The sequence below is a fragment of the Myotis myotis genome, unplaced genomic scaffold, assembly GCF_014108235.1.
Source record: "Myotis myotis isolate mMyoMyo1 unplaced genomic scaffold, mMyoMyo1.p scaffold_m19_p_2, whole genome shotgun sequence".
NCBI classification, from domain to species: Eukaryota; Metazoa; Chordata; class Mammalia; order Chiroptera; family Vespertilionidae; genus Myotis; species Myotis myotis.
The window spans coordinates 180,331,338-180,353,414 of NW_023416324.1; the positions used below are offsets into that span (position 1 = coordinate 180,331,338).

Genomic DNA, 22,077 nt, shown 5'->3' on the forward strand with positions numbered 1-22,077 from the left:
GGACTCTCACTACACACTGAATCTCCCTGCACCTTGACTTTGACTTACCAGCCTCTAGAACTGAGAAATACATGCCTGTTGTTTAAGCCACCTGGTTGGCAGTGTTTGGTTCTGGCAACCCGAGCTGACTAAGACCATGGGGCACTCAGAAGGCACTGCTCTGAGCGGCAGGAAATCTGGGCCCGAGCTTGACCACTCACCTTGCCTCCTTGTCAGGCTCTGGAGGTCACTGAGCAGGTGTGATTCTCTTAGATTTAGGGAGCATCTCAGCTGTGGAGTGAGAGTGTCTGTCAGCACATTTATGAATTTTTTTTTTAAGCTAAAAGTTTAGGGGTTTGTTTTCTAGGCCGTGTCAAAAAGTTGCTTCTCTGTTAGTACTACTATGTCCAAATGCTTGTACATTATCTGTGACAGCCAAGCATCCTGCCACTCCAAGTCATCCACTCTGGTTCTTGGATACCAAGCAGGGAAAACAGGTAGAGGAGGAATAACACTAAATATGGAGTGAAGTGGGCACAGAAAGGGAGAGAGCCCGAAAATATATGACTGTGTATAGAGTTCTGAATACATTTTTACCTTGAGTTTCCTGCTTGTATTAATAACATTGTATCCAATTTTAAATAATATTTAATGGATGACGGTGATGGGTCAGGCACTTGTGTAGGGTCTGGAAATGAAATGATAAACAAGGTTGTCATGGTTTCAACCTTCAAAGAGCAGCATATAAATCCAATAGGGAATATTCAACCCCAAAGGCAGAATCCAGGAGGGCATCCAACCCAGACACGGGAAATAGAGAAGGTCCCAGCATAGAAGCAGGGATATCTCAGTTGAGGTTGTTGCTACCTACTTACATCTTTTGTAATGGTAGCTGAATGACATGAGGTTGATAGGCCATAATTTACTCAAGCACTCTCAGTTGTAGGAAATTTAGAGCTCGCTCTTGTTCTCTCCCCTTTATAAATAATAATGTTATTAACCACCCTAGCAAATCATTTGCCACACTAGTGGGTCTCATTGCTATTTATCAAATGAGCTGGGCTCATGCTTACATAGTTTATCTAGAAGGAGAACTCTCTCATCTCTAAAGTTCAATAAAATGCAACCATGTGTAGGTGATTCACTTTGCAGATTGCAGACAGGCAATAACACTTATTACTGGACCACTTCTGACACATAACCTGACAGTTATTTCTTCCTTTTAGTAATCAGTAATATACAAGAAGAAAGCCCAATTATGATAGTAAATTTTCATAGGGTTTCAAGGAAAAAAAAAATTTAATGCATTCTAAGGTCAAATATAAATGATTTTGGATCAGCTTTATTTTTAAAAGTATCTGTGCTGTTGTTCATTGAGCAGAAATGGTTTGGGTATTATCTGTGGTTTCTGTTATCTATGCTTTTTCTCTACAGGGACATATAGTAATGGAAAGTTGAGTACAGACTTTACAATTATGTTTTTTAATTGATCAAATCATCTTAGAGTTGCTTTGTAAAGCTTAATTAATGCTTCTCAACTGGTTTAAGATCTTATTAAAGGCATGGGAAAATGTTTTTATTCTGAATTCCGATCTATAAGACTTCCACATTATACCTGCAAAGAATGTGAGATTTATTTTGAAAGCTGCTAGCGCAAAATAGGGAAGGAAAGAATTGAAATGATCATCTCCAAAATAAAACATAAATGATGAAATCTCCACTTGGCTCCTTTGTGTAGTGCATTGCCTGGGAGAATCATCTTTGTCTTCAAAGCTCCTGTAATTTACATCTTAGAATTCACAATGCCCAGAATCATTGTGTGGCATGCTTGCCAGAAGATGACCTTCAACACTCAATCAGAGAAGTTTCATATGCAATTTACTCAATGCCTGTAAGCGTAAAAGGGGGGCAAGTAATGCTAAAGTACTCTTTCTGGATCCTATGTACGTTTCCACTTACATTGCTACATGTCAAATAAAGAGATTCTAATTCCTTTGTTAATAACGGTCTCCTTAAACCAATGGAATGCATAGTCTCCAGCAATAAACTAATTTGGCTAGATTTGATTATGAAGAAGAAACCATGTAACTTTTTTAATTATTTGAAAAACAGATCATTCTTCTGCTGGAAAAAATAAAAATTGTAACAATAACAACTCCCCTTATTCATTCTAGTCAAGATAAAAGCATTTGTTGAAATGTTAGCCAACTACTTTGTTTCTGTCATCTTCTTCTTTTGTATTTAAGACATTCTGTGGAATAATTGTGGGTTTTTTAAAAAATGACAAGAATATAATCTTTTGTAAGAAAAAAAATCTTGGCTAAAGTCCATTTGCAATGTAGATATAGCAGTAGAAAAGACTTTTTAAAAGTTAATTAAAAACTGAATTGCTAAAAGTGATTAAAAATCATGATGGTACCATCAACAAAATAACAAGAAAGCCCACTGTATGGGGGGACATATTTGCCAATGTTACCTCCGATAAGTGTTTAATCTCAAACATTTACAGGGAACTCATACAACTTAACAAAAGGAAAATAAACAACCTAATCAAAAAATGGGCAACGGACCTAAATAGACACTTTTCGAAAGAGGACATAAGGAAGGCCAGGAGATATATGAAAACATGCTCAAAGTCACTAATCATCCGAGAGATGCAAATCAAAATGACAATGCAGTACCATCTCACACCTGTCAGAATGGCTATCATCAACAAATCAACAAACGACAAGTGCTGGAGAGGATGTGGGGAAAAAGGAACCCTCATGCACTGCTGGTGGGAATGCAGACTGGTGCAGCCACTGTGGAAGACAGTATTGAATTTCCTCAAAAAACTAAATATGAAACTCCCATTTGACCCAGTGATCCCACTTTTAGGAATATATCCCAAGAAGCCAGAAACACCAATCAGAAAGGATATATGCACCCCTATGTTCATAGCAGCACAATTCACCATAGCTAAGATTTGGAAACAGCCTAAGTGCCCATCAGTAGATGAGTGGATTAAAAACTGTGGTACATCTACACAATGGAATACTATGCTGCTATAAAAAAGAAGGAACTCCTACCATTGCAACAGCATGGATGGAATTGGAGAGCATTATGCTAAGCGAAATAAGCCAGTCAGAGAAAGATAAATATCACATGATCTCACTATTTGTGGATTATAAGAAACAACATAAACTGATAAACAAAAACAGATTCAGAGACAGAGAAGCATCGATTAGATGCTCAAACCTCAGAGGGGAAGGTAGGGGAGGGTGGGGGTAAGGGGGAGAGATCAACTGAAGGACTTGTATGCATGCATATAAGCCTAACCGATGGACACAGACATCAGGGGGGTGAGGGCATGATGGTGGGGGGGGGGGGGCGGGGAGGCAATGGGGGGGATAAGGACACATATGTAATACCTTAATTAATAAAGAAAAAAATCATGATGGTGATTCAGAAATACTAAATAGGAACATTTTTTAAAACACTTAGTACCCAAAGGACCTTCTTAGGTCAAACTGTTTATTATTTGGAATACTATCCCACACTACCACCAGCACCTGTTCTCTTCAAGACCCATCTCAAATGGCCCTTTCCTGCATATTTTTCTCTCTTTTTTGGGAGGGGGGGGCAAACCTAGACAGAGTGAGTCACTCCCTTTTCAGTCCCAGGCTATCCCCTGAGGGCTAGACATACCAAGACAAGAAGGAAACCGACTCTGTTGTACCCCTGAAATGGGGGGAAGGCAATAATTAGATAAACTACAGTCCAACAGAGAAAATAGCATGACAGCAACATACTCAAATGGGCTCTAGGTAGAAACAAAACATGTATTTATAGTTTTGATGTTCCCACAGTACTTGATCCATACTTCTCCCATACCAGTTTATTTGTGTTCAGGTCAATCTCCACACTAAATCAAGAGTTCCTCCATGAATTCAAAAATGCCCATGTTGTTTCCTCTCTGTGCTAGGCATCGTGTTGGCCCAGCAAACATCCCCTGGTTTCTGATCTAAAAGGAGCCCCCGTCCTTCTGTAGGCAGAGCCCAGCACAAGCTTAACAAACATATGATAGGAGTCTCATGAATTTTTGTTGAATATACAAATAATGAATTCCTGGATGAATTTGTAGTGACAATCAGGAGCGACTTCGGGAAGGAGAATGCAAAAACATGCACACTTGCATTTAACTGGGCTTGCCTCAGGAAGTGGAGGTGGAAGTTGATGCATAATTGGGTGCAGGGAACCTGCTTTCTTTCTTACACTGTCTTTCTCAATACTGTACCTACAACTTATCAGTCACTGAGGAAAATCCAACATTTGCAACTCCCAAATATTGATAACAATGACAGAAAATTGAAGCAAAGTAAAGGATCGGGAAACTGTTCACATGAGTTACTGTGCAAAGTACTCCTGTTCTCAGAGCGTTAGCATGAAAAAATTGAGAATTTAAATAATTGTAGGAAAATGTTTATAGCGGCCTCAGTCATAGCAGTGGAAAACAAGAAATAACCCAAATATCTACCCACAGGATGATGGACACATTATAGTGTCTACATACCAAAATAAAGAGAAATAAACTTCTGGTGTGACGCAACAACATGCAAGACACTCAAGAAAAAGGTGATGTTGAGTGAAAAATGCCAGACACAACACAGTTCATATGGGTTGATTAAATCCATATGAAGTTCCAGAAAAGGTAAAGCTAATCCTTGCTGATAGAACAGTGGTCACCAGGGGAGGTGGAGGAGGAAATGACTGGGAGTCATTTTTGGGATGATGGAAATGTTCTGTACCTTGTTTTGAACAGTGATCATGGGTGTATAACATTGTCAAAATTCACTAAACTGAATGCTTAAAACCAGTGCATTGTATGTAAATCATACCACATTAATAATAATAAAAAAACTTAGGAATATCCTAATTACTGTTTTATTTTCAGAATTTTTATTTAAAATGCAATCTTAGAATCCTCATCTTTCATTTTGCAGGTTTTTAAGCATGCTTCTTTTTATTTTTTTAATTTAATTTTATTGTTTAAAGTATTACAGATAGTAATACATATGTCTCCTCCAACTCTCCCCCCCCCCCCCCCCCGCCCATTGACCTTCCCCTGGCCTCCCCTACCCTCCGGCACATGCCTTCACCCCTTACCTCTCGCCCACCCCCTCCCCCCCCAGTGTCTTGTGTCCATTGGTTATGCTTATATGCATGCATACAAGTCCTTCGGTTGATTCTTACCTCCACTCCAACACTCCTCGGCCTTCCCACTGTAATTTGACAGTCTGTTCAATGCTTCTCTGCCTCTGTATCTATCTTTTTGTTCATCAGGTTATAATGTTCTTTATTTTCCACAAATGAGTGAGATCATGTGGTGTTTTTTTTCATTGACTCTCTTATTTCACTTAGCATAATGCTCTCCAGTTCCATCCATGCTGCTGCAAATGGTAAGAATTCCTTCTTTTTTATAGCAGTGTAGTATTCCGCTGTGTAGATGTACCATAGTTTTCTAATCCACTCATCTGTTAATGGACATTTAGGCTGTTTCCAAATCTTGGCTATTGCAAATTGTGCTGCTATGAACATAGGGTTTAAGCATGCTTCTTTAAGTCTGTATTATTTGTGCAAATTATAACATGATATGTGTATTTATGGATCAAATGTTTAGTGCAGATAAGATATGGCAGTAGCCCTAGCTTGTTTGGCTCAGTGGATAGAGAGTCGGCCTGTAGACTAAAAGGTCCCGGGTTCAATTCCAGTCACGGGCACATGCTCAGGTTGTGGGCTCAATCCCCAATAGGGGGCATGCAAGAGGCAGCCAATCAATGATTTTCTCTCATCATTGATGTTTCTATCTCTCTCTCCCCCTCCCTTCCTCTCTGAAATCAATAAAAATATATCCTATATAATAAAGAGCTAATATGCTAATTAGACTAGATGACAGAATGACCTTCCGGAATGACCAGTGGGGGGGCCGTGGGGCCACGAGGCAGCCAGGGCTGAGAGGGCAGAGGCAGCTGGGGCTGCAAGGGCTGAGCCCCTTGCATGAATTTCATGCATTGGGCCTCTAGCATATATATAAAAAGTTATGGCACTAAACTAATGATAGAGCCTTTTGCCCCATCAGTCTCTACTCAAAAATTAGTAGAACTTCATACGATGTATTTCTTTGTTGTGAATTAGTTCACATGACAGCAGTGTGTACTCTCCTTCATAAACACACAGATTGCAAGGATGTCAACAGGACATGTTTTGAGTGTTTGCCCTTGGAGGTGGTGAGCTTTGTGCTGAATAATTCACACCCTCTCACCTGGCCTCCCATCACCCAGCCCGTATTTGCAAGGCAGTAGGTGCGGGTTAGGAATTTAATCTGTGGTAACTGAAACTGAAGTTCGCTCTCACTGAGTATGTTTGACTCTATGGAAACGAGAGAACCTCGACCTTGGCCTCATTAGCACTGTCTTCCAAACAGCTAAGTGAATCAGCCACTGGCACCTACCAATAATAAACAGAAAACATGTGGGGTTGATAGGGATACTAAGGTGCACAGGAGGCCATTCTTTCCATCCATGGTGACAGGAAGCAAATTCTCCAGCTCTCTGACAACCAGAATCATAGTCCATTCATCATCGCTGCCCTGCTTTTCCCTTCTGTGCCCCCAAACAAATATACAAGGAAGAGGTAGAAACTCCACAAACAATGGTGTGTGAGAATATCACAATACTTCATTTTGTTCCAAAATCAAAATACATGTGAGTGTAGGTCCTCATCATCCTGGCCTCCCAGTGTTGAGCAAAAGCCCCTGGGAACTTACCTAGATTGATTTATGTTGTTTAGATCAATCCTTCTTGTCTTCACCCCATAGCAGACTTCACCCATGTGCGCATTGTCCAAGCTCTCATGCTCCCGTAAGTTCAGACGGCTCTGCTGATTTCTGCCAAGGTTGGCACAGAATTCTCTGCCAGGACTGAAAGCCCAGAGTCTCATGTAGAGCCTCTCTATGTACACCATCCAGTCCTTCCTCTACAAGTTCTCCCCACAATGCTTCAAGAGGCATGGGTCTCTGCTACGTGAAGAACAAACTGAAGACCACCATTCTTTCTCCGTCTTCAGGACTCTCTCCTTCTCTCTGTTTTATTTGGGGAAGGGAAAAAGAAGAGAGAAAAATAAAATAAGAATAAATAAATGAATATTTCATTTATGCAAACACATGTACATATCCTAACAATATCACCAATGTCAATATATTAATCAATATAGCTGGTTTTGATTTGAAACTCTATTACTTATCAGCTATGAGAACTCAGACAAGTTACCTAAACACAGAAAGCCTCACTTCCTGGTCTATAAAATGTAAATAAACTTTAGTCCAATTAGTTTACAAATCTATTATGAGGACTAAACATTACAGCAATAATCTTGTCTCACTTACGGAGTCTAACTGTTTTCCATTATTCATTCATGTATCTTCTATATAATCCTTTAAAGATGTAACAATCTTTTATAATGAGCAAAGAACGACACACAACTTATATACTGTTGTGCTTTTAAAATGAAGACCCAGTAATCATATTTGATATATTTTTTAAAGTTTCTTCCATGCCTGGCCCTAACTACCATACTATACACCACATATTTCCACATTCTATCAAGTATAAAGAACTGTATTTTCATTATTTTCTTGTTACCTTTTAGGCCCAAGTCCAACTTCCCATATGATGGTCCTATATTTGGGGCAGCTGTTAATACAGGGTGGGGCAAAAGTAGGTTTACAGTTGTTCTATCTGCAGGACCTGCTCTCATGAGAGATCAAACTGACCCACCGCACAGAGGACATCACGATGTCTGAATCTGATGAACAACAGGTGTCCTGTACATTAGCTGCCGCAGACACATGCATGTCAGAGGTTCAAATTTACAACCCATGAAATCCAGGAGCCAGCCTCCTAGATGAGGTTTCTAGGGTCCAGTATTCTGAATCATATTAGATCATTCCCTCCAGAGTGAAAGACAAGTTGTTGCACCTTGCACCAAGAATATTTTTCACCATTTGGCGGGCCTCTGTATTTTGGAGGCAACAAATGGCACAACAAATTGGTCAGAGTGTGCCGCTCTGATCAATTCAGTGTATAACCCATAACGCAGCTAGTTTTGAGTGATGAGCAAGTACTAGAAGGTCCCACAGCCAGTCCAGGTTGTAGACTGCAGACTAATCCAGTGCAAGCTATGCTGCCACATGGGCCTTATGACCCAGCAGATCCAGGAGCACTTGACGTTTCGATGGTAAATAGGGATGCTGTGTGGAGCCCATGGCAGACCCCAGGAGGATGGCCTGAGGGTTTGAAGCAAAGCCTCCAGATAACTGTTTTCCTTATGAGACACTGCTCTGGCCTTACTCATGGACCTTACAGAGAATGAACCCCTGGCCCTATGACATGAGCTGCCCACAACTGTCTGGGTGTTATCTGATTTATTAGGCTTCATAATTAGGCGTGCCCAGAAACACTTTGTCACCGAGTGGAAATGGTATGTGCGAAATCAGACTCGCAGATCCCAGAGGAACAATCAAGTCCCATGTGTTGACGGCTCCGGCTCCTATTGCACATTCTTCGGCTGCACTGCCTGCCTGCCTTCATTCAGTGCGAGGTTTCTATGGAGAGCTCCCTGTGAGCAAGTGACTGAGGAGTGAGTCTGATTTACAGATGTTTTTTTCTCATTCTACGGGAAAATTAAGAAGAGGGCGTTATAGCCATAGTCAGAAGTGTGCTAAACACACACACACACACACACACACACACACACACACACGGGAGGGGAAATCCTTTCTGTGAGCATAACTTTAAGCAATATCTCTCACTGTCCAGTTTGAGGGGCCTGAGAGATGGCCCACGATGTGGATGGGCCTCTACCTAAAATGGGTGATGGCTCATGGTTTGGCTGGATTGTCAGGGATTTGGAAAGAAAGGAACAGAAGACTGTCTGCATGTGGTATATAGATGGACCTCTTACACTGGCACAGAGCTTGAGGATGTTTGGTTGAATGTTAGGAGCTATGTGAACACTCGCAAAGGGATCTGCTACACACAAAGCTTTTAATAATGAGGTAAAAAAGAAAGCCTATACAGTGGATGTCTGTCAGCTCCTTCCTTCAAATGCCCAAAGAAGGCACTTGCTCAATCGGTTTGTGTACACGAGACATGATCCAGGCATGGAGGCTGTGCATGGGCCCAGCACCATGGACTTTTCATCACCTATTTTGCCTGGTTACTACCATCAAGTGCTCAAGCCGACAATAGCAGAAGCCCAGGCTGGCTCCTGTGATGACATCATTGGGTGGGGAATGGGGACAATCCAGCCACGAGCTACCCTGAACCCTTCCATAAGGAGGGGCTGAAATTGTCTTCCTGGAATAGGTACTTATTCTGGAGAGTGATTTGTCTTCTCTGTTTGCAATACTTCTATGAATACACACCAGGGACTTATGGATTGCCTTATTCACCTCCATGGTAGCCCACACAAACTACTTCAGACCCAGCAACTCATTTCACAGCAAAAAGCAAAAACAAAACCCCCAAACATAGCAATGGGCTTATGCCTATGGAACTCGCTGGTCTTACCATAACATCTAGTAGCATCTAGCCTCAGAGAAAGGTAGCACGGCCTCCTAAAGATTCAATTAGGGTTCTGAGAGAATGTCCTGAGAGGTGGGATCACTATTGTACAGAATGCAGAATATGCTCTAAACCAATGACAAATATATAGGGCTTTATTTCCCAGAGACAGAATCAATGGATCCGTAAATAAAGAGGTGACGATAATAGTACCCAGTTCCTCTGTTACCCCTAATAATCCACTTACAGATTTTTTTGTTTCCTATCCCCACACTTCCTGTAATGGGCACTTGTTAGAGAGCTTAGTTCCTAAAGGAAGGGAGACAATTGTTCCATTGAACTGGAAGGTAAGATTGCCATCTGGCAATTTGGGTCCCTCATGTTGCTGAACCAACAGACAAAGGAAGGAGTTATTGTACTTGGTTGGGGTGATTGATTCTGTTGACCTGTATCAGTTGCTACACGATGCCGGCAGGAAAAACTAGGTCTAAAACTGAGAGGAGTCTCTAAGGCAGCTCTGAGTCATTTGTTACGTCCACACACCACAGGACTGAAAAAGAATTCATACCCTTCAAAAATGAAGGTTTGGGTTGCCTCACTAGATAAAAACACTGACCAGCTGGCTGAAGGCCAGGGATGGGGAGAATGGGGGGTAGAAAAAGGACGTTATAAATATCAGCTGTGGCTTTGTCACCAGGCCCAGAAAGAAAAAGTGGCAGATATGAATAGTTTCTTCCTCATTTGGGTCCGGTCATTTTCTTTCTTCTAATCCCTATTATTTTATATAGAGAGTGCTGGTGACGATTAACTTACAATATAAAGTCTTGAGTGAATAAACAAAACAAAAAAAAATGATCACTCAGAGATAGATATGAAGAGTTTTAGACATTGGTGTCTCCATTTGGGGGGTCGGGGGGAGAAGGTGAAAGCATGTTTGCACAAAGGGAAGTTACAACATGCTAGACAGAGCGTGAGGTTGACATTATTGTAAAATAGAAGTTTTAAAGTGGGTAGAAGAGAGCATGTGGGTCATTGCTAGCCATAGGGAGGATCTGTGACAGTCTATTCACCTATTGTCTTCTGCCCTCCTACACTGCTCTGTGACACTTGGGCTGGGGATATGAGGAACACATTTCTAAGACACGTTTGACAGCTTGTTCTAGCAGATTCTGCTAGTGAGAGGCTCTGGGGAGGTAGACAGAAGAGATTTTTCTTCCCCTGCTCCAGCAGCTGTCAGCATCTCTCTACACAAATAGATGGCAGTGACTCTAGCATCTTTTGGCCCCCGGACAGCATGCGGTGCGCTCTCGGGAGGCCCAGCAGGCCCAGCTCTGGCCACAGGGCAGCCCCTCGGAGATCCGAGCCAGCTGAGCAGTACCCTCGATGGTCTGAGCACAACTGCATGGCACCCAGTCAGCCAACTCAGCACAGCTAAGCAGTGGCCTCCTTCCCCCCCCCCCTTCTCCAATCCCACCCCACTCTGAGGCAACTGCTCCTTACTCTGCCCCCTGGTTCTGGTATCTCTGCCTCTTTCTTTCTTTTTCTTTTTTTTAAAAATATATTTTATTGATTTTTTACAGAGAGGAAGGGAGAGGGATAGAGTGTCAGAAACATCGATGAGAGAGAAACATCGATCAGCTGCCTCCTGCACACTCCCCACTGGGGATGTGCCCGCAACCAAGGTACATGTCCTTGACCGGAATCGAACCTGGGACCCTTAAGTCTGCAGGTCGACGCTCTATCCACTGAGCCAAACCGGTCAGGGCTGCCTCTTTCTTTTTTATCCTCTCACCCAGCCTGAGTGGTGGTAGCTACTTCCAGTTTACTAATCTCTGGGTTAGCTCACCATCCTTGTTTTCTTCCTTTCAGCCTATTAATTCCTTGTATAGCATCACCTCTGTTTAAAGGGCAGAGGGGATAAATGGCAATGGAAAAAACACAATGAAGTAAAATAAAATACCTAGTGTGCTTTCTCTTCTCCTAACTGAACCTGATAGAGACTGGCATATATTTTAAAAGCAGATAGTTTTTTGTTTTTGTTAAGTGAAAACACATAGCCCGAATGGAAATATTTAATATTTATGGACATCTTTTATTATTCTTTTACGGAACTGAACTTCCAGAATCCGCCCTCTTTCTGTCCCTGGACAGTGTGAAACCTCATTATTCTCTGGGGGGTCACCAAGAGGCATCTTGCCTAGCTCCTGGCCCTTTTTGCCAGACAAAGGCACGGGATGCCGGCCCCTCCCGCAGTGCTCTAGCGCAGGCACCAAAAGCATTTCTTTTAGCTGTGAGTGTCAGGAAGTCAAAACAACCTGTTTTTGATGTGTGTGTGAGTGTGTGAGTGTGTGTGTGTGTATTTTCAAAAATTGCAGTGTCTGCCTGTGCCCATTACACAGAATGCCCTCCGCTTCTCCGTTTATGCGCTATGGAAACATAGCGGCCCACTCCCTGTCTCTGGGTGGCAGGGTCAGTGTGGGTCTGTCTGCAGACTGACACGTGAACTTTCCGCTTCTATCAGCTGTCATGATGCGCACGGGGATCAGAGCAGACACGGTGCCGGTGCTTCTTGGAAGTCGTGTTCTGAAGGACTGACCCTCTCTTCCCCGAGAGCGTGACAACATTTACAGGCTTCCTACAGGAATCCCGAAATGAAACCGTGAGCAGAACGGCGTGTCCCTCCTTTGCTTTCCACTTGATTTCTGTGACAACCCCATCAGCATCGGTACATGAGGACATGAAGTCGTTTTCTGTCTGTGGGCTTCTTTGTAAACTGAGAGCCTCTAGCACAGTGGTTCTCAACCTTCCTAATGCCACGACCCTTTAATACAGTTCCTCATGTTGTGGTGACCCCCAACCATAAAATTATTTTCGTTTCTACTTCATAACTGTAATGTTGCTACTGTTATGAATCATAATGTAAATATCTGATATGCAGGATGTCTTTTCATTGTTACAAGTTAAACATAATTAAAGCATAGTGATTAATCTCAAAAACAATATGTAATTATATATGTGTTTTCTGATGGTCTTAGGCGACTCCTGTGAAAGGGCCGTTTGACCCCCAAAGGGGTCGCGACCCACAGGTTGAGAACCGCGGCTCTAGAATGAAGTGAGGGCTCCCAGGGCCACAGGTAAGGGATTCCTATCATTCCAATGGATACACAAGCCACCGCAGGCTTTTTAGAAACATGCTTTCCTGTCATTGTTGAGTTTCTCCCACAGAGGCGGAGGTGGCCAAGTTCCCCTGCACTGGGAGACGGGGGACTTGGGTTTCATGTCATCCCGGCTTCTACAGATGGGCAACAGGCAGATGCAAGATACAGGGACCTTTCCAACGGCCACCATGGGCCTCCTTGAGTGCATTTCCAAACGGGTTCTTCTTTTAAAAGAGGCTCTGACCCCCCCCACCCCTTTAATTTCAGTCATGTTACCAGTCATGCCAACTTTAGTCATTGTAGGGCTTCAGAGTAAAGAGTGGGGAAGGAGGCGTGGGGGGGGGGGGGATCAAGTGGTTTTTAAATATTTTGAAATGACAAAAAAGGGAGGGAGAGGACAATGGCATCATTTTGAATATGAACGGCTGCTTATTTTAAGAACAGTCATTCTGGCCATGGCCCCGCAGATGATGTAGGAGAGGAAATACTTTCTGCATGAGGAAACAGAGGAGAAATATTGAGACAGGGTCCTGTTGTTTCCTCCGGTGCTGGTCTTTCTAGACGTACGTGGCCGAGGGTTTCTTCTTGCCCCAAACCGCAGGGACAGAAGAAAGTGCCCCATCGAGAGCGGAGATTTACAATTTGGGAGAAGCAAACGAATTATCGGAACCCAAGAGAAAAACCGTTTCCTCCAGGGAGATTCGCTTTCTCCTTCTCTGTACTCCCACGTTCACATCTGTGGTAATTATTTGCTTAGATCTGTCCCTTTGCTGGAAACATGTCTTATTCATCTTGGTGTGGGCCCAGCATTAGCCGGTGCCTGGCACAAGATGGTTCAGTGAATGTTTATCCAGTAATGATTGAGAAAAGGAGGGATGCTTGGAAACTAGGTCTTATATCAACCTCAGTAATGAAGCTGCCTGGACATTCAGAATAAAATTGTTGGCAGAGATTAGTTCAGAACATCCTTAACGCGCATTACCCAAAGTTTCAGGATTTTAGCAATAAGGAATGATAAAGACTGTGGAGGCCCCAGGTCAAGAACATGATGGAAGGGGAAGGCAGCGGGCAGGACTCTGTGCAGACTTCATGCGTCCCATACCCCGACCCTCTGAGCCTTAGGATGTGACTGATAGGATAAACCCAGTGCATGGCTATACACACACACACACACACACACACACACATATTTGTGCAAAACAATGTCTTTCTGGTCAAGGAGTCAGCCTTCTGACAATAAACATATCTCTTAAAGTATTCATCATAAAAACAAAAACAAAACAAACTCCAGGCAGCAAACAGTGGGGGGGCGGGGGCGGGGGGGGGGGGGGGTGGTGGTGAATAGTTGAAGTCCTGACACAACACCTATTCAAAATGATTGACTGTTTATTATCTAGAAAGAAAGAAATGTTCTTTTGTTGTTCTGGATACGAGGAGGGCTTTCATAGCCAGACTGGAGGGGCTCTCTTGCACTGTCCCCCTCAGAGCCTCCTGGTAGTAACTAGCTCTGGAAATGAAGACCCCAGTGACAAGCAGGAGGCGGAAGAGCTGCCTGAGATTTGAAATCACTCCAAATTATGTTCTCTTTTCTCAGGACGGGCTCTGCTTTGGTTCTGATCATATTCTTACCAGTTTCTCCCTCAGGCATTTGAGTGCTGTGCCTATCTTGGACAAGTGATCACAGCCTTATGAGATGGTAACCAGGTTGCCCGACATCAATCCAAGTACCATTCTCTTTGCATTCCTGCTCTTTAATCCTAGTGCCTGTACCTGTCAAAGGCAACACACAGAAAGGAATCAAGAGAAGTAGCTCACTTATGAAGTATAGATGTAAAAAAAATAAATAAATAAAATAATGGTCAATCAAATCCAGCACTGGATTGAAAGGATACACAAATAATGGGGAACTTTGTAACGGACGCACAGGACTGCAGCACCTGAATCCTGACACCACTAACTAGGACAAGCAGATTTTATGTGCCTCCTGACGTGTAACAAAAGCAAGGTACAGTACCTCCTGTGAAATATTCTTGCCTAAAATTTGAACTTTAGTCTACTCTAGGTCTAATGAAAGAAAATGCCAGGGAAAGGAGACTATGTTTACAACCACAAGGATGCAATCAATCAAATCTTGAGTGCAGAGTATGAAAAAAAAAGACCCCATTTTTTTCAACAAAGCACACACACAAATTAAAAAGAAGGGAGGGCTATTGTAAAGAGACTTCTTAAAACAAATCAGCAATTCCAAAAACCCAATTGTGATGCAATTGGAGAACACTGAACTTGGATAGGTTGCTGTATGACTCTAGGAAATGAGCACATGTATTAATTGGTCCTTTTGTTAGATGTCATAATGGCATTGTGCTTGTGTTTTTAAAGCCCTTATCTATTAGAGAACCATATTATAGCATTTATGGGTAAAATGATAGGTTGTCCTAAAATTTGTTTTAAAACACTCCACCAAAAAGGGGAGGAAGAGATAAGAGATGAAACAAGAATGTTGATAATTACAGGATTTGGGTGTAAGTTATATGAGAATTTATTACATTATTCTCTACTTTGGAGTTGCTCTGGAAATTTCCATAACTAAAATTGAATGAAAATAAATACCATAATCAAATAAGGGGGTTTCCAGAAATGCAAAAATTATTTGACATTAAAAATACTTCACCACAACAAAAAGTACAAGGAAGAAAATCACTTAAGCAATTAAATAGATGCTAAAAAAAAAAAAAAAGGCCTTTGGAAAATTCAATATGTAGTCCTAATATTAATAACAAAAATGTCGGAAACAATAACAGAGGACATGTTAAATGTATTATGGTATCTTCACCTGATAAAATAGCATGCATTTGTTAGGAAATAATGTAGGAGAATAACTAGTGACATGAAATTATGTTCATAATATACTAAGTAAACAAAATGTTTTACTAAAAGATTACGGTATGATTTCATTTTCTATTCATATATGTACCAAAATGTTGAGGAATGGTTAAATGTTGGTTTGGGATTGTATGTGATCTTCATTTTATTCCTTGTACTTAGCTAATTCTCCAAAATGTCTACAGATAACACATATTACTTTTTCAATAAGGGGAAAGCACACAATGTTATTTTAATTTTTTTTATTTGAAACTCTTATGGCCATTTTTTTCAGTTACAAATACACCTAAAGGAACTCTCATCTTCCCAACATTTTTTCATGTTGCCCAAATCTGAAGAGACTTGTCAAATGCCATGTTGCAATCAAAATCTGTAGTGTTTGCAGGGTTCCCAATGCAATACTGTTATTGGAACAAACTCAAAAGGCCCTTTTGAAAACAGTGCTCATATTAAACACTTCAAAGTCTTCTGAGATAATTAAGTTATGTCAATTATATTTTAAAATAATTCCTATTTTACAATTCATGCATATGGTACAAAGTGTGAGAAAATATAAAAATGGAATCAGTTTGTATATGGCAGGAGATAAAGGAATTTGCTTTTTTTCATTTTTGTAATAATGTTATAAAGGAAAAACTATGTAGAATGTTTTAGAGTGATTTGTATCCAAATTGAGTTGAATTGCTAAAATTTCAGTAAAAGGGGTAGCTTCCCTCTGCCCAAAATGTACTTTATGGGATGCTACTTTGCTGCAAAAGTTTGAGATAAACACATAGTTTTCTTTATCAAATAATAAATGAATTATTAGGGAGTAGAATTAAACTTTATTCTGAACTTTGTTGCTGAAAATCTAATTGTTGTATATACCATATGCTGATAGTTCTGAAAAACTGAAAAGGCAAAAAATGAATTAAACTAAAAGGAAATCAAACATCCTCTAAAATTTCATGTTTTCCAAAACTCTGTCATTGAACCTGACACTTCAGTTTCATTCATATATCACACTGAGCTTTTCTCTATGAGTGTATTTGGTTTATTAGCAGCCTAATTACTAAATTTGCACAGTAGATAAAAACTTGTTTATAAAAGGGTGTTCCCTGTGAAAAGTTCAAGTTTTATAATTAACTTTTTAAAAAAGGGAAAAATAAGCAAATGGGACTACATCAAACAAAAAAGCTTCTGCTCAACCTGGCAGTGTGGCTCAGTGATAGAGCATTGGTCCTCACAATGAAGTCATGGGTTCAATTCCCGGCCAAAGGCATGTACCCGGGTTTCGGGTTCATTTCTCCCCTCCCCCCTCCCCGCCGGCCTGTGCAGGATGCAACCAATTGATGTGTCTCTCTCACATCAATGTTTCTCTCTCTCTCTCCCTCCCCCGTTTCCCCCTCCTTCCTTTCCACTCTCTGTAAGAATCAATGGAAAAAATATCCCCGGCTGAGGATTAACCAAAAAAAAAAAAAACTGTTCTGCACAGCAAAAGAAGCCATCAACAAAATGAACAGGGAGCCCACTGTATGGGAGAACATATTACCAGTGATACATCTGATAAGGGGTTAATTTCCAAATATATAAAGAACATATACAACTCAACACCAGGAAGACAAGCAATCCAATTAAAAAATAGGCAAAGGACCTGATTAGATACTTCTCCAAATAGGACATACAGATGGCCAATAAACATATGAAAAAAAGTTGACTAATTATCTGAGAGACACAAATTAAAACCACAGGGAGCTATCACCTCACACCTGTCCAAATGACTACCATCAATGAGACAACAAACAACAACTGTTGCTGAGGATGTGGAGAAAAGGGAACTCTAATACACTGCTGGTGGGAATGCAGACTGATGCAGCTACTGTGGAAAACAGTATGGAGTTACCTCAAAAAATTAAAAATGGAACTTTACTTTTGACCCAGCAATTCCATTTCTGGGAATTTATCCTAAGATTCCCAAAACACCAATTCGAAAAAATGTATGTAACCCTAGCAGCATTATTTACAATAGCCAAGATCTGGAAATAGCCCAAGTGCTGGTCAGTAGATGAGTGAATAAAAAAGATGAGATACATTTACTACTTGGCTGTTGAAAAAAAAAAAAAAAAAGGAAATTGTACCATTGTGGCAGCATGGATGCGCCTGAGAGTTATTGTGCTAAGTGAAATAAGCCAGTCAGAGAAAGACAAATACCATGTGATCTCACTGATATGTGGAATCCAATGAACAAAATAAACTCACAAACAAAATAGAAACAGAGGCATGGATCCATGGAACACACTGACAGCTGTCAGAGGGAACTGGATGAAAGAAGGTGAGCAGATTAGCCAAAGAATACCTACGCATAGCCCACAGACACAGACAGCAGTGTGGTGATGGCCAGAGGGAAGGGGGAACAGGGGCTGGCTGGAAGTAGGCAATGGGGGCGGGAGGGGGGGGAGCATGGGGACATTTGTAACAGTGCCAACAATAAAAATAAAGTTGAAAAAAGAAGAAAGCTCCAGAGATATTATTGAGCTGAAGAAACAGTATGCAGGCCACTATCCTCATTCCATAACTAATACCCCCACCCAATTAGCATCAAAACTATTGTGGTTTCAGAGGGAGTGTGGCCTAATGAAGGTCAATTGGACTGCACGTTAAATGAAATGCAGAAACGTTATTTAGTATTGACTATCCGCCTTCCTTCTATATTTAGTATTTTGCATCTCTGAAAATGCAAAACTATGTTTAAAATACTCATTTTTCCAACTGACCAAGGTAAGACTCAATATGAGATGATGCTGTGCTGATGTGACTTGATAGCTGTATGATACTATATTCTAACTTTTCTTGTAATAATAGAAACACACTGGTCCAAGACCTCATATAATCTAAATTAAATGTATCTAGTTTCTGCATAAATTATTGAACTGCTATTTTAGATGAATTAGTTTTACCCTATGTTTTCTCAGCCTTGTGACAAAGGTTCCAAACCACTGACTGGAGAAATATATAATACTGAAAGTGAAAATTAATAATACTGAAAGTTTCAACTTGAGCCAATTTTTGACTAATACCATAAGACTTATATTAATCATAGTATAGTTTATTCATTTAATTCTAGTGAATTCAAGAGCTACATGGTATATCAAAGAACCTAACAAACTGTCATTTTTTTTTAGTATTCTTATATAACATTTGATAATGTTATATTGGCATGAAAACATGAAATTTTAGAAAGTAGGAGAAAAGCAAAATATTTAGCTTACTCTTTTTTATTGTAATAAATTCTAAAACAGAGTTGGAGATGCTAGTCTATATGATATTATAAAACATTCTTCTTTAGGATTGAAGTTTTTGTTTCTTATCAATCTAAAATTCATTAGGGAAAACGAAAATGAACACACACACACACACACATACACTTACACACACAGTGCAGTGAGCAGAACCCAGTGTCAACATCAACAAATTCTTTTAGAGTGCAGTGATTATATTTATTTCCAAGTTGTTCACATTTAATTACTATTTACAAAACTCGAGATAAATAGTTCTTTTCTTTTTTTTTTCTTTTTTTTTTATTATTAGTTAAGGTATTACAAATGTGTCCTCATCCCCCCCAATAACCCCCAACCTCCCCCACACACACAAACTCATGCTCCCATCCCCCTGTTGTCCATGTCCATTGGTTTGGCTTATATACATGTATACAAGTCCTTCGGTTGATCTCTTCCCCTTACCCCCGCCCTCCCCTACTTTCCTTCTGGGGATTGATAGCCTGATCTCTGTTTCTCAGTCTTTGGGTCTGTCCCATAAATAGTTCTTTTCAATTGGGCACTAGCCTTTCTAGGAGAATTGCTCCAGAATCTATAGTTCTAGTCATGCTCTTTCTTTCCTGAGTTCCAGATATATATATTTCTACCTGCCTCCTGGTCATCTTCATTTAGATCAGGGGTCCTCAAACTTTTTAAACAGGGGTCCAGTTCACTGTCCCTCAGACCGATGGAGGGCCGGACTATAGTTTTAAAAAAAAAACTATGAACAAATTCCTATGCACACTGCACATACCTTATTTTGAAGTAAAAAAACAAAACAGGAACAAATACAATATTTGTATTTGCATGTGGCCCATGGGCCGTAGTTTGAGGACCCCTGATTTAAATGACCCATACAGATAATATACAACCCTAGAACCCATTTCCTTCACCCCACTCCCACCCTACTTCTGCCCCAGGTCTCCAAAATTCAGAAAATGTCATGGCCACCACATAGTCATATGGTTGTGAGGGTTGGAAGTTTTCTCTCATTGCCCATGCTTAATAAGGACCAAGACCCAGAAAGCCAAAGAAACATCCCTCAAATGTATACATTCTATTACATTTCCAATGGCTTTGTTCTTTTCAGGTGCTCTTTTCCTCTGGAGAATAATATTTTAAAGGACTCCTAACTGACTTCTGTTTCTGGCCAACAGTAATTGAATTTGTCCTTCCTCCTGAAACTAAACAAATATATGAAGCAATGGTTCACAAAACTTTAGTCATCAAGCAACCAAGGACAGTAACCCCTGAGAGAAAACAAATAAGGTAAGCCCTGTGATTGCCTTAGCTTTCTACCTAGAAAATTTTTTAGCCTTCGTACAGAGGGGGGAAACCAAGTAGAGTTGACCATCTCCCTGAGTTGGAGTCAAAACTGTATGAGGAAGCAAAAACATCTAGAATTCACGGAGACAATTTCCAGAAGGAAAGAGCTGGATATCTGCAGAGTAACCATTGGTGTTCAACTGAGTGTTGATCACTACATGCAGGTGATGAAACTACCTGAGGCCAGGTTTAAAAAAAACACCAAAACCTAAAAATATTAAAGGGAACAATACCCTAATCTCACATGAGCTAAAAAAAAAAAATAGATCATCTATGTAGAAAATATAATGGGAAAAAAGCTTCTAGAACTAAAAAGTAAGTCTGTCAAGATTGTAGGGTGCACAATCAAATATACAAAATTCAATTGTACTTCTATATCCTATCAACATTAGAAACTCAAATAATTTTGAAAATTGTTTGACAATGTCATGAAGATAAATTTGACAAAAGAAGCACAAGGCATGCACTGAAAAATACAAAGTATTGCTGAGAGAAATTAAAGAATTTTAAAGAAAGAAAGATTGTCAAAATGGTAAACCTAAGTCACATTGTGCAACTATTATAAAGAATAAATTAGAAGTATTGGCCTGGAGAGATGCACATAAAATATTAGGTGACAAAAAGAAAAATAGGAAAAAAAATACATCATGTTTTGTGGGTTTGTTTTTTTTTTATCAGAAGCACTTTAAAAACTCCATAATAAGAAAACAACCATTTTAAAATCCTCAGAAAATTGGCACATACACTTGACCAAAGAAGATAATCATTAGTCATTAAGGAAATGCAAATTAAAACCACAATAAGATATCACTTCATAACCCCCAGGATGGCTAAAATTAAAAAGATTCATGAATCTGAGGAGAACCAAGATGGCGGCATAGGTTAATGCCGGAGTTTGCTGCCTTGAACAACTACTTCAAAAGTGAAACTAAAAAACGGAACGGACATCACCCAGAACCACAGGAACGCTGGCTGAGTGGAAGTCCTACAACTAGGAGGAAAGAGAAACGCATACGGACACTCAGAGGAGGCGCAGTGCTGAAGTCAAATTCTGAGGTGCGGAGTGCGCAGAGCGGGCTGGCGGCGGAGGGCGCGGTTGGCGTTTTCAATCGGGAGGGAGTCCCGGACTCTGAGCTCCAGATACGGGCGAGTCTTTAGGGACCCAGACTCAAACGGGAGAAGCGGGACTGTCTGGCTTCGGTCAGAGCGAGTGCAGCTTTCTCTCCGAGGTTTGCAGCGGGTGCTGGGACTCAGAGAGGCAGAGCCCCTGGGGACAGGACTGAGAGGCGCCATAACTGCTCTCTCCGGCCCACCCTGTTGATCCTGTGCGACCCGCCCCGCCCAAGCCCTGCACACAGGCATTTGCCGGATAGCCTCAGGCAAAGGCTAGATTAGCACCTCCCTAGAGGACAGAAGTTCTCTCACTGCAGACACAGCTGATTCTCATAGCCACTTGGCCTGGAGGTCAAACCCTCCCTGGTATTAGCTACAACAATCAAGGTTTAACTATAAGACTGCGCACAAAGACCACTAGGGGGTGCACCAAGGAAGCATAACAAAATGCGGAGACAAAGAAACAGGACAAAATTGTCAATGGAAGATATAGAGTTCAGAACCACACTTTTAAGGTCTCTCAAGAACTGTTTAGAAGCCGCCGATAAACTTAATGAGATCTACAAGAAAACTAATGAGACCCTCGATCTTATATTGGGGAACCAACTAGAAATTAAGCATACACGGACTGAAATAACGAATATTATACAGACTCCCGACAGCAGACCAGAGGAGCGCAAGAATCAAGTCAATGATTTGAAATGCGAGGAAGCAAAAAACACC

The 22,077-nt window shown here is 40.9% G+C and overlaps 1 long non-coding RNA gene across 2 annotated transcripts in view; it reads right to left on the reverse strand.

Annotated features, from left to right (window-relative positions):
• LOC118676207 overlaps window positions 1-22,077 on the reverse strand; it is a 274,115-nt gene that overhangs the window by 180,734 nt on the left and 71,304 nt on the right. For both annotated transcript variants that reach the window (XR_004974055.1, XR_004974054.1), the window contains exon 2: window positions 6,785-7,099. This is a non-coding gene — a long non-coding RNA (uncharacterized LOC118676207). The remainder of the gene's footprint in view (window positions 1-6,784; window positions 7,100-22,077) is intronic.